This window comes from Lissotriton vulgaris, chromosome 5, assembly GCF_964263255.1.
Source record: "Lissotriton vulgaris chromosome 5, aLisVul1.2, whole genome shotgun sequence".
NCBI lineage: Eukaryota > Metazoa > Chordata > Amphibia > Caudata > Salamandridae > Lissotriton > Lissotriton vulgaris.
In genome coordinates this window covers 43,474,201-43,485,120 of record NC_141693.1, presented here as the reverse complement: position 1 = coordinate 43,485,120, position 10,920 = coordinate 43,474,201, and the positions used below count along the sequence as shown (strand labels likewise).

The 10,920-nt window shown below is 47.8% G+C and overlaps 1 pseudogene; it reads right to left on the bottom strand.

Moving 5' to 3' along the window:
* Positions 1 to 9,125: 9,125 nt before the first annotated feature.
* On the bottom strand, positions 9,126 to 10,679 carry LOC147710089 (endogenous retrovirus group PABLB member 1 Env polyprotein-like; annotated as a pseudogene).
* Positions 10,680 to 10,920: the final 241 nt, after the last annotated feature.

The window sequence follows — 10,920 nt, the reverse complement described above, 5'->3', positions numbered from 1 at the left end:
GGCACCACCGGGGTGTCACAGGACTTCCATCCTCTTACCATCGCCAGTGGAGGCATTGTTTCTACTAAGTTGCTCCTGAAGAAAGATAACACTGGAGGACCCTTGATGAGTTTACTCTACTTTCCACAGTGCTCTCTGTTAATTATATGTACCCAGCGGGGGTCCCTTTAGGGCTCCAGGGCTATGCGCCCCCTTGTTTAACCAAGACTGAATAATAATCTTTTATTCACTTTGCTATAAAAAGAAAATGCTGTCTAGCAGCAGATTAAGGCATCTCTTTTAGAGACTGTTGGAAAATGAGGCAGTGTCTGTGAGGCCTGCACAAATAACATTTGTCCTTCAATGGGAACCAAACACCCCATTGTAGCGCTTGACTCTCAGAGAGTAGTGTTGCAGAGCAGTGTAAGGCTTACTCAAGGGAGGTGGCGTGGGCTAGTAATCACCATTTACCAGCACTCAGAACTAACGCTCAATAATCGATTGTCCAGTCTGTACTATGATTATTAAAAGGAAGAGTACATTTATTAAACACACACTACTCAGTACCAGTATACATAAGCTGTTGGAATTACTTTGTGGCATTGCGTAACATGGGGTCTATTACCACCACTCCGATATATGCACATCATCTTGCCCCCAAATGCAGTAGGTTGACCATAACCTAGAGTGAGGGCCCTGCCCACTTGCACCATACCAGTGGCGACCTACCCCATTATCTCAACAAGCATATTTAATGGGAACACCTGCCATAGTGACACATAACCCTGACTGAGCCTCTTATACTGACCATACAGAATATACCCCTGAATCATAGTGGCTAACAATCTGGGCTGTTCATCACTTAATGCAGTAGCAAGAATACATGTGTAGGCCTCACTTAGAATGACAGTAGTTATCATATCTGGTTACATTGATAATTGAATGAAATTAACCCCTTCAGTGCTAATGACAAGGGTAACTCGTCATGGAGTTTCCATTGATTTCAATGGAAATTCAATGGGAGTGTGCGGCATGCCTTAGCATCCAAGTGGTTAAAGCCCCTAAAAGGCATCACAGTTATAATCATAGGATTAAGCATGTACAACCAGGCACCCTAGCAGGAATGCCTAGCAACCTAACCTACTTTGTTTATGTCTTCACATTATGAATGTGACTTCCAGTCCCCAAAAGAAATGCTATTTGTGAATGCACCACCTGTGCAAGTACACCTACCCACATCTATGGGGATCACCTCATTGACAATCCATGTTTGACACTGCACACTTCAGTGCAACTCTAAGCGGAAGCTCCTGATAGTAGAACATAAGTTCCAGCATGAGGTAGGTTTTAAAACTGAGATGAACCCTTGAGAGGTAGTCTCCTTTGAGTCCCCCAGAGACTGAGAGTGGGGACGTTCCATTTTTGTGCTGGGGGAGTCCGCGTTGCTCCTGCAGCTCCCCCTGCACCTTTGCATGCATTTTGCGATGACCTCACACCACCAACAAGCCGGGTTTCTCTGCAGGCTTTCCTGGGCCCTGCAGGGAATTTACGGGCATTTTCCTCATGCACAGTGAATAACAGAGCTGCGGCACCCCCGCTGCTCAGGGAGAGCGGCGCTGCCATCGTTGGTGGCCTCACTCCGCTTCTGCACCTCGTTGCGGGCCTGGTCCAACCTGGGCCCCTTTCTTCACAGGTGAGGGATTGCAGCTTGGGGACCCCACCCCAGCTGCTCCTGCCGGCTCCCGTTCAGCCCGCACCCTTGTGTGCAGCCGTGGGAGCCATTGCGTCAATCTGGTCTGCCTGCTCCTGCGAGCAAACATGGAGGCTGCTGCTGGCCCGGTGGGACCTGCTCCCCCACCTTCCTCCCACCACGGGGGGTCCAGCAGCACTCCCCCCTCCTTCTGGCATCACTGAGGCCTGAAGTTGGGGGTCTCGAGCCCCTAGGAGGTCTTCACGGGGAGCGTGACGGCGTCGGGGGCAGGGTAGGCTCCTGGTCCCGTAATGGGCACCTTCACGACTTTCTCTTCTTCTGGGGGCAGCCCCCGGGCGCATCTAAGACCGTTGGCGGAGACCCACTTGCTCCGTCATCGGTCAGCTCAGAGGCCAAAGGTCGCCTACTTTCTGGGAGGCATATCTCCAGGGGACTGATTTCCACCATTCTGGCCTCTTCGAGCTCCTGGTGGCCAGCCCTAGCTACTTTGAGCACTCTTCACCACCCTCGTGGCCCCACTATAGGGTGGGCTTGGCAGGGAGCTGTCTTCACTAGCTCCCAGGGCCAGTCTTTCACCTGCCTCTCCTTCTGGGCCTCTCTTCTCCTTGCGCAGAGGCCCAGAATTCTCTTCACTGGCCCTGAACTCCCTGAAAGGCGCAGTCCAGGGTCCTGGGACTGTCAGGAGGTTCCTCCTGTCAACTGCCCATTGCTCCAGGCTCTAGCAGGAAGGCCCTTCTGCGCTATTCTTCAGCGATACATCACCTCTTGGCCCCTGCTCCCTCCTTCCTGCACAGGCCTCTGGGATACTTAAAAATGGCATCGTCCAGGGGTCTCATGCCACATGGTCTCTGAAAAGGCCCCTTGCTGCCTTCATGGCCCAGGCCCAGAGCAGCCCTGGTGCCTGGCACCAGGTGAAAGCTGCTGATAGATAACCTGCAGCTCCACCCCAAAAAGTCAAAGTGAGGACTGTGAGTGATAAGAAGACAGAGAATGAATGAGTGTGGGAGACAGACAGGGAGTGTAACTGAATGTTACTGTTTGTGAGACTGAGTGAGTCAAGTCTGAGTGAGTCAAAATGAGTGGGACAGGGAGTCAGTGGGAGGGAGAAAGTGGTTGAATGAGTCAGAGTGAGCAAGAATGATTGTGTCTGAGTGAGGTTGAGTCAGAATGGCTGGAGACCTTTGGGGTTTGCAGAGGTCTCTCAGTGGCAGGATGAGACAGTCCTTACCGATTGTCAAGTTTGGCAGTGGTGGGTAAGGTTTCACGCTGAAACGTCTACAGCAGGTTCTCTGTTCTTGGGGTCAACAGCTCTTCTTTGCCTTTCTCTTCTTACGTCCATCAAAGTTCAGGGCTTTGGGATGCTGCTTGAATACTAAATGTAGGGGCAATAAATGTAGTGCCACGTAATGGCCATTGGGCCATCTACCTTAGGTTGACTACACCCTCTATATGACCCATCCCACTGGGTAATGGGCATGCCCCTAACATGACGATTTCCCTCCAAATCACGATGGAGGGGACTGAAAATGTGTTTCACCTCGCCTGCTACTTCTTAGGGGAGGTGCTAGCTGAAGGTGGGCATACCTCCTATTCTTTCTAGTTTTCCCACCTGTACTCCCGCCAAGAGTGAGGCCATGACAGGAGGGTTGGCATCCTACACTAGTTGGAGCTGCCTGGGTTACATTTCAAAGATGGCATGGCCTTTGAATCTTCCCACCCTGGAAGGCTGTTCCTGCCCTGGGGGAGGTGTGAATCACCTCCGTCCAGAGGAGACTTTGTTCCCGGCCTCTGAGAGCGCAGGCTTTCACCCCTTGAAGCCAAGTACACATCTAGGGGTGGCGGCTGGCTGGGAATGGTCAGTAACCACACAAGTAGTCTGTAGGTTTTCAGGGTGCACCTGATGTTCTGTACCAAACATCTGTGCTCTCGTCTCTTTGGAGAGAAAGCGGGCTCAGTGTGGCTGTGCTTTAAGGATAGCAGATCTAGCTCCTTGGGCTTCTCCATGGCCCCTCATCAACCTCAGTCATCCTCCTGCCACAGAAGGGGTTTTTAACCTCATTCATACCTTCCCAGCCTTTTCGTAGCCTTGGATCACAGTCCACACATGGACCAGATACCATGTGGGAGAGGTAACCAAAGTACACCTCCCCAAGCAGCTGCAGCCTCCAAACCCCTTTAGTTTGCCCTAAGGCAGATAGGCCATCACCTGCACCACCGGAGTTTGGAAACATCCGACCATTGTGTTTTACAGATTGTAAAAAGGGGTTACTCCATCCCCTTTATGACAACATCTACACCCATGTCACCCACTTACAAACAGCTGACGGAGGACCACCTCTCCTTGTTCCATCTGGAAGTGTTGACTCCTGGGTTCAGGGTCCCAATATTTATGCTTCATTTCTCTTTGTTCTCTTGTGGCAGAGGGACTCTGTGCTCAGTCAAAACCAGTTCTGTCCTCTCTAGCCCAGCTTCCCGGCAGAAGGTGGAGACAGCATTGTCCAAGGCAGACCAGACCTATTCATGTGCAGGGAAATCTCCTCCCACTGCTCTAAATGCAACACAGGTCTATTCACCCCAGCACTGACTCATCCAGGAGAGGCAGGACACACCTCAACCCCCCAGTGGCTATCTGAAAAGAATGCACACCCCAGCCTCTGTCACTCCAAAACCAGACAGTCAATCCACAAACCAACAGAGGTACACAGGATGACTAAGCAAGAAAATACCCACTTTCTGAAAGTGGTATTTTTAAACACACAAGACAAAAATCATCTTTACCAAAAGATGTATTTTTATATTCTGAGTTAGGGATACCAAACTCCACCTTTCTATCTTGTCCAAATGAAAAGTTATACTTATAAGATATTGTAAATAAACTCCACTTCTATCCTTTGGGACAGATAGCCTTTCAATTGTGAAAGACGAAAGTCACTGCATTTCACTATCAGGACATAAAACACATAGTAGTACATGTCCTTCCTTTCACCTACACTGCACCCTGCCCATAGGGGTAACTTGGGCCTACCATAGGGGTGACTCACATGTACTAGAAGGGAAGGTTAGGGCCTGGCAAATGGGTGCACTTGCCAGGTCGACAAGGCAGTAGAGACTGCAAGCAGATGCTTCAGTGGCAGGTCCGAGACAACTTTTGAAAGGCTGCTTGTGTGGGTGACACAGTCAGTGCAGCAGGTCCACTAATAGAAATTGACTTACAGGCCCTGGGTACACACAGTGCACTATACTCGGGACTTAGTAGTAAGTCAAACAAGCCAATCATGCAATCACCAATCCATATGCACAATTTACATAGGGAGCACTTGCACTTTGGCACTGATCAGCAGTGGCAAAGTGCCCAAAGCATCTCGACCAGCAAAAACTAAATCCAGCACCACCGCAAAAATACAGGAGGCAGAAAAAATGACAGGTGAAAACCATGCCAAGAATGCCAGGTCTAACATTTTCTCCATTTATTAACTATGAAGATTGCTTTTCTAATGCCTATTACAAATTGGCCAGAAGGGGCAGCGAATTGCAAGCACTCTCTGTACACATTCCCTACAACATCTTCGAGATGGAGAATCTGGTACTCTGGACAATTGAGAGTTGAAATTCTAATTACAGCACTCCTAATAAATATTCATGTATCAAACTAGGCTATCATGTAAAGCCCTCAGGATAAGATGAAATTCAAGCTGTTATGTGAAATAGACTAACAGATAGAACACAAGTCCCAATAGATAAAGGGGGTCCAGATATTCCCAGATGAATTCAAATATAGTCCAAGTTAAATTTCTTCAATATTTTCTTTATTCAAATTTCATAAAATAGATTCTCCCAGCACGTAAATCGCCAACACGTGTTTCGTCCCACACAGAGACTTCATCAAGGCATAAATATGGTAAAGAGATGTCTTATTAATACGCCAAATTTAGGGAATCGAACTGCAGTCTATATGTGGTGAGGCACCATTAAAGTTGAGAGATGAGCTTAGATCTGCAGTATATGGCAAAACGCTGTTTAAATGTATCAAGGACCGCACCATCAATCCATATACGTCGATGTGACTATACTTAGTAGGTGAAGAGCGGGCTCGAGGGTATACATCCCATGTTGCAAAGAAGTCCGGCTTGTCGATAATCAGCCAACCGGTACTTATATAATATGTCTTTTCGCAACCGTGATAAGTTGCTGTCGGCAAGAAGACGGTAATGTGTCCAAAACGATAAGTCGCCCGCAACGAATTGCAGGCACTCTCTGTACACATTCCCTACAACATCTTCGAGCTGGAGAATCTGGTACTCTGGACACATGATTCCTTCTTCCTGAGGGTTGTGATTACTTTCCATGTAGGCCAGAATATCCCACTGCCTAACTTCTTTTCTCCATCTCACACTTCAAAGGAGGAGAGACTCAACCGTCTGGACCCAAAAAGAGAGTGGTAGTTCTACCTTGATCGCACTAAAGAGTTCCGGGTCGACGATCAACTCTTTGTGGGGTGCCTTGGGGCTAAGAACGGGAAGGCTGTACTGAAATGGACCATCTCAAGAGGGATAGTGCTCAACATAAATATCTGCTATGCATTGGCCAAGTAGCAACACCCTGAGGACTTACATACTTATTCCACCAAAGCCAAGGCGGCGATCACTGCCTTAGCCCAAGGAGTCCCTGACCTGAATATCTTTCAGACGGCAACATGGGCATCTCTACACATGCAGGTAACCAAGCATTACTGCCTGGACAGTCAGGTCCATTGTGATGGGCACTTTGTCTGTTTGGTCCTGTAGGACATCTGGTTAAAATCAGCTTTTCTACCCACCTCCTTGGAGGCATTGCATGGGTTTTCTATTCTAAGATAAGGACTCTGTGGCTAGATGTCTCTATCAGATGAACAAGTTGCTTACCTTCAGCAATGCCTTATCTGGTAGAGACACTATGTAGCTGCAGATTCCTTACTGGCCAGCCCATCCTCCAAGCTTGCAGAACTGATTACAGTGTGAGGGTCACCCTTATAAGGGCCTTAGAATTTCAGTCCAGTTGTCAGTCTTCATTGTGGACCTGCATTCCTAGTGTGGAAAGTTGCAAAAGGAACTGGCAACAGGGCTCCGAGTGGCATTTATATAGCCACCATGCATCTCATTGCCGGCGCAGACACCACTGACACAAAGCTGATCAACGCCACCTACCCCCACAAAGGGGTACTGCTTGAAAACTTCTGGATCTAGTCTGATGCCTCTGGGATATTGTAAGGAAAAGAATCTGCAGCTTGATAGAGTCTCTACCAGAGAAGGCTTTACCAAAGGTAAGCAAGTTGTTATTCTGGTAAGGAACAGACTACAATGGTTAGAAGGGGCCAGGTAAGCAATTGCAAGAGTAGAGGGGTGTGGCAGGGGAGAGATAGATACGGAGGTCATGTCTCATTGGGACCAGGTGATGAAAATTACATTATCGTGGAAAAAGAAGGTAGGAAGCATGAGAGTGTCTAAGAGTGAGTCACAAAAACACAGCAAAGTAAGGACAAAGCATGAACTGATATAGAGAGAAAATGGCACAAGCAAAGAATAGAGAAGGAAAGGAAAGAACAGACTGCATGGGATACACCCAGTATGTGCAGGAGAGTGAAAGAAAGAAATTACACAATATTAACTGGAGGCCAGGAAGAGAAGTCTACAAGAGTTCATAACCTGTTGAGGTGGGTTGAAGCAACAACACCAGGATGGGGTACACATGGGAAGGTAGAATACTAAATGCGGGGAATGGATCCAGGTAGGAAGGGGATCCAAGGAGAACTGATACATGCAAGTGAACAAAAATGCGGGAAATGGACAAGTCAAAGTGGTCAAGGCTCTGTAGGGCAGAGAACTGAATGGAAGAGTGTGAGGGGCAGGGCCAGGGGGCACAGGGGATGGCGAGTCAGAAACAAGGGGAACAGAATCTAATGAGACAGAGTCAGGAAATAGCGCTCTAAGTGAAGGTTTTATTTTAAGATAGGCTTTTCTTCTTTTGGTAGTCACTCTCAGTCTTGCAAATTCAGAGGGTTCTGTCCTGACTCCTCTTGTGAATCCTGAGCTAGCCAGAATGAAGCAGGGCCGTAGACCAGTAGATTCGCTCTCTCCGGTCGTGAGGTGGTGGTCTGCCGAAGCACTGGCTCGTGACTCCGTCCGGAGGATTCCCGGAAAGGAAAGGAAAGAAAAGACACAGTCACTGGGGCGTCCGTGCTGGACTTGCAAGGGCCCGGGTGTGAGGGAAACCAAGTGCACAATTATAAACAGCCGTCCGTAGTGCTCGTGAGGGGAAGGGTACTCTACTATACAATATTTACACAGGGTCTCGGGGTTTCGACGGGTCGCTCCGTCCCACCCAGCCCGCAACTTTGCCCCGTACCTTGTCCAGCCACGCTCCTCCCGTGGGACCGTGGCAGGGCGAAGCGCCGAACCGGTGGCCTCCTGGCTTGACGAACTCAGCTGGGCTCTCTTCGTACTCTTCTCCTCCGACACACGACCTCTCCGTGAAGGACTGGACTTTTAACAGTACCAGCGGTGCCAGGGAACAACACCTATAACCTTCATGGGATACCTGTTTCGGCGCACAAACTACAGAGACACGGGACACTTCCTTCGGCGTCAAAGATCAGCGTTTATTTACTGCAGGGAAACAGGAGTCATAAGAAGTACATTTGACATGTAGGTTCTGCGAGTCTGCTTCAAAATGCGTTTGTAGGTCGCTCTCTTTTATACATAATGTTGCCATTGGATAACATGTGGACAAAAGATTACAGTTCAGTTCCCACAGTAAAACTTCAAAAGGGTCGCTTTCATGTGTTCAGAATCCCGGAACATAATTACAATAGCAATGCCGGTTCCCAACTGTAAAAGCACATCTTCCCACCATTAGGCATACCCATTAGAGTTGTAAATGACAAAGAAGAGGAGACAAGAGCAGCTGCAAGGAAGTCAGACACGTGTAGAGAAAAGAGGGTGAGGGTAATATCGGAAGCATGATCGTAGGATCAAAGAGTTGGATCCCATCTCCTGCACGGCTGTCACAATAGGCCGGCACGACCAGATTACCCTCAAACTGTGCCATCTGCCTTTGCTGTGTCATTCCTCCGGCCATAAAGACGCATGAAAGGAACGTGTGTCTTCCGCAAGGCTTGGGAACTAGAGGGTCAAGGGGCGAACAGTTACCTGCTCGCTGACTACGTGAGGGCAAGAAACAAAATGGATGCCGTATCTAAAATGGAACCCAAGGGTTCAGATGAAGAACACGTAATATTAGACGAACCCTGGCAGGTAGTGTAGCGAAATCTCGCACACTTGCCGAACTCGTCATTTGCGGTTCGTAGATACTAAACTTGCCCATATTCGGCAATGCCCAGAACATCGTGATAATTTTTACGGGACCTCAGACGGTCCTTTTGCCCTCATGTAGGCAAGCACTAGTCGGAATCATAATCGATTTCGATACTCATCAGATCATTCAGATGTTGCTGATACATTATTCTATCCTTCAATGCCTCTTTGGTGACAACGGGCTGTCTTATACACGTCGTAGCACAAAGGCCACATAAGGCAGGACCACATTGCACACAAAGACAACATGAGAACAGAAATGTTACAACAACCCCTATGATCATCAGAATCTTCCAACCCCAAGTCGACATCAGACCCCAAAACCATCCCAGAAGCGTCCAATTTCCTTCGTCCACGTGTATGGATTCCGAAATTTTGTGCAACTTAGAGATGGCCTGATAAACCGTTGGAGCGTTATCAGGTATGAATATACAGCAGCTCGAATGGATGACAGTACAAACCCCACCTCTATCTGCTAGAATGATATCTAGAACCATACGGTTCTGCAACGTCATCAGTCTATCCGCTTGGAGCTCGGTTGTTAAATTACCAAGGGCATTTGCAGTTATGTTGGCAGTTGATTCTACTACACGAGTTAACTGCCTCAGGTTCCTGCTATTAACCATCGGTCCCCAGAACGGTAGAAAACCCTTAAAGAAGTCTCCCGCTTCTTGTCCGGAAGTATCTTCTTTGCTAACCACACCTCTTACAATTCTATTCCTGTGATAATCAGAGGCCACAGTGAAAGTCGGAGGCAAAAGATTTGCAATATAGCAGGTACCCGAGAAGTCATGAGGTAACCACGTATAGGCTCGATCATAGCATACAAAGTAGGTACCCTTGGCAGGCAGGAAGACAGGGGAGGAGAGTGTCGGTAAGACATATGTCTCGGTACAAGCACTCTCCCCAAACTGAGCTCTCGGATTTCGACCAAGACCTTTCAAGCAGAAATTACCAAGGTGAGGTACAATCTATATCGGTGGCAAGCTTTTAAGCTGCCTCTCACCCACTGATAAGCTGTACTCAGCTTCACTTAGTTCCTTATATGCTCGCACCTCTTCCTCTGGGATGAGCGATGCGTCAAAAATATCTCTATCTAAGTCTGCAATAGCTCTCGCCAGAGTCTTGTGGTACGGGCCAGGACCAGAGTTTGCTGAGCGCGGTTCTCGATGGGGGTAGAAATCTAGTGCGCTACGAAACATAGTTTGTAATGCTCGAGCTGACCCTTGTGCACTATAAGGCAGAACTAAATACGGAATACCCTTATCCATGGTATGTGGCATTAACCCACACACCCAACAATTGGTAGTGTTTACCACTAATTGATGCTGATGCAAAAGTTGAATAAAAGAGTTGTTTCTGAATTCCGCACGTCTGACTTGTTCGTGTTGAGGCAGAGGATAAAAGGAATGTGGAGAAACAGTAGAAACGAAATATAGATCATGAGATGGAAGAGTAGGTGTAGTAGAAGACAATAAGAATTGGGACCCATAATATACTCCTCCTACTAATAGCATAGATATGGTGAGAAACAGTATGATTATCTGTGAGAGAAACCATTTTGTATGACATGTTTTCTGTAAGGTAGATCTTTGCGCCAACATTTCTTCCCTTTTCGACAGCTCAAATGATAATTCCATCCCCTAACGACCGTCTGCGACGTTCTTGACGCACTTCGTTCTGAGTAGCGGTTATCAATTCCCAGGAGTTCCCAGAAATTGATAATAGAAACCAACCTTGTGTCGATAGCTGCTAAACAGAAGAAAGTACCCGCACGGCCTTACGGTCAACCTGGATGGTAGGTTCTAACTAAATAATGTTCTTGGCTGTACGAAAAAGAAAAAGATACACAATATATATAATGTCCACTGTTTTTAGAGC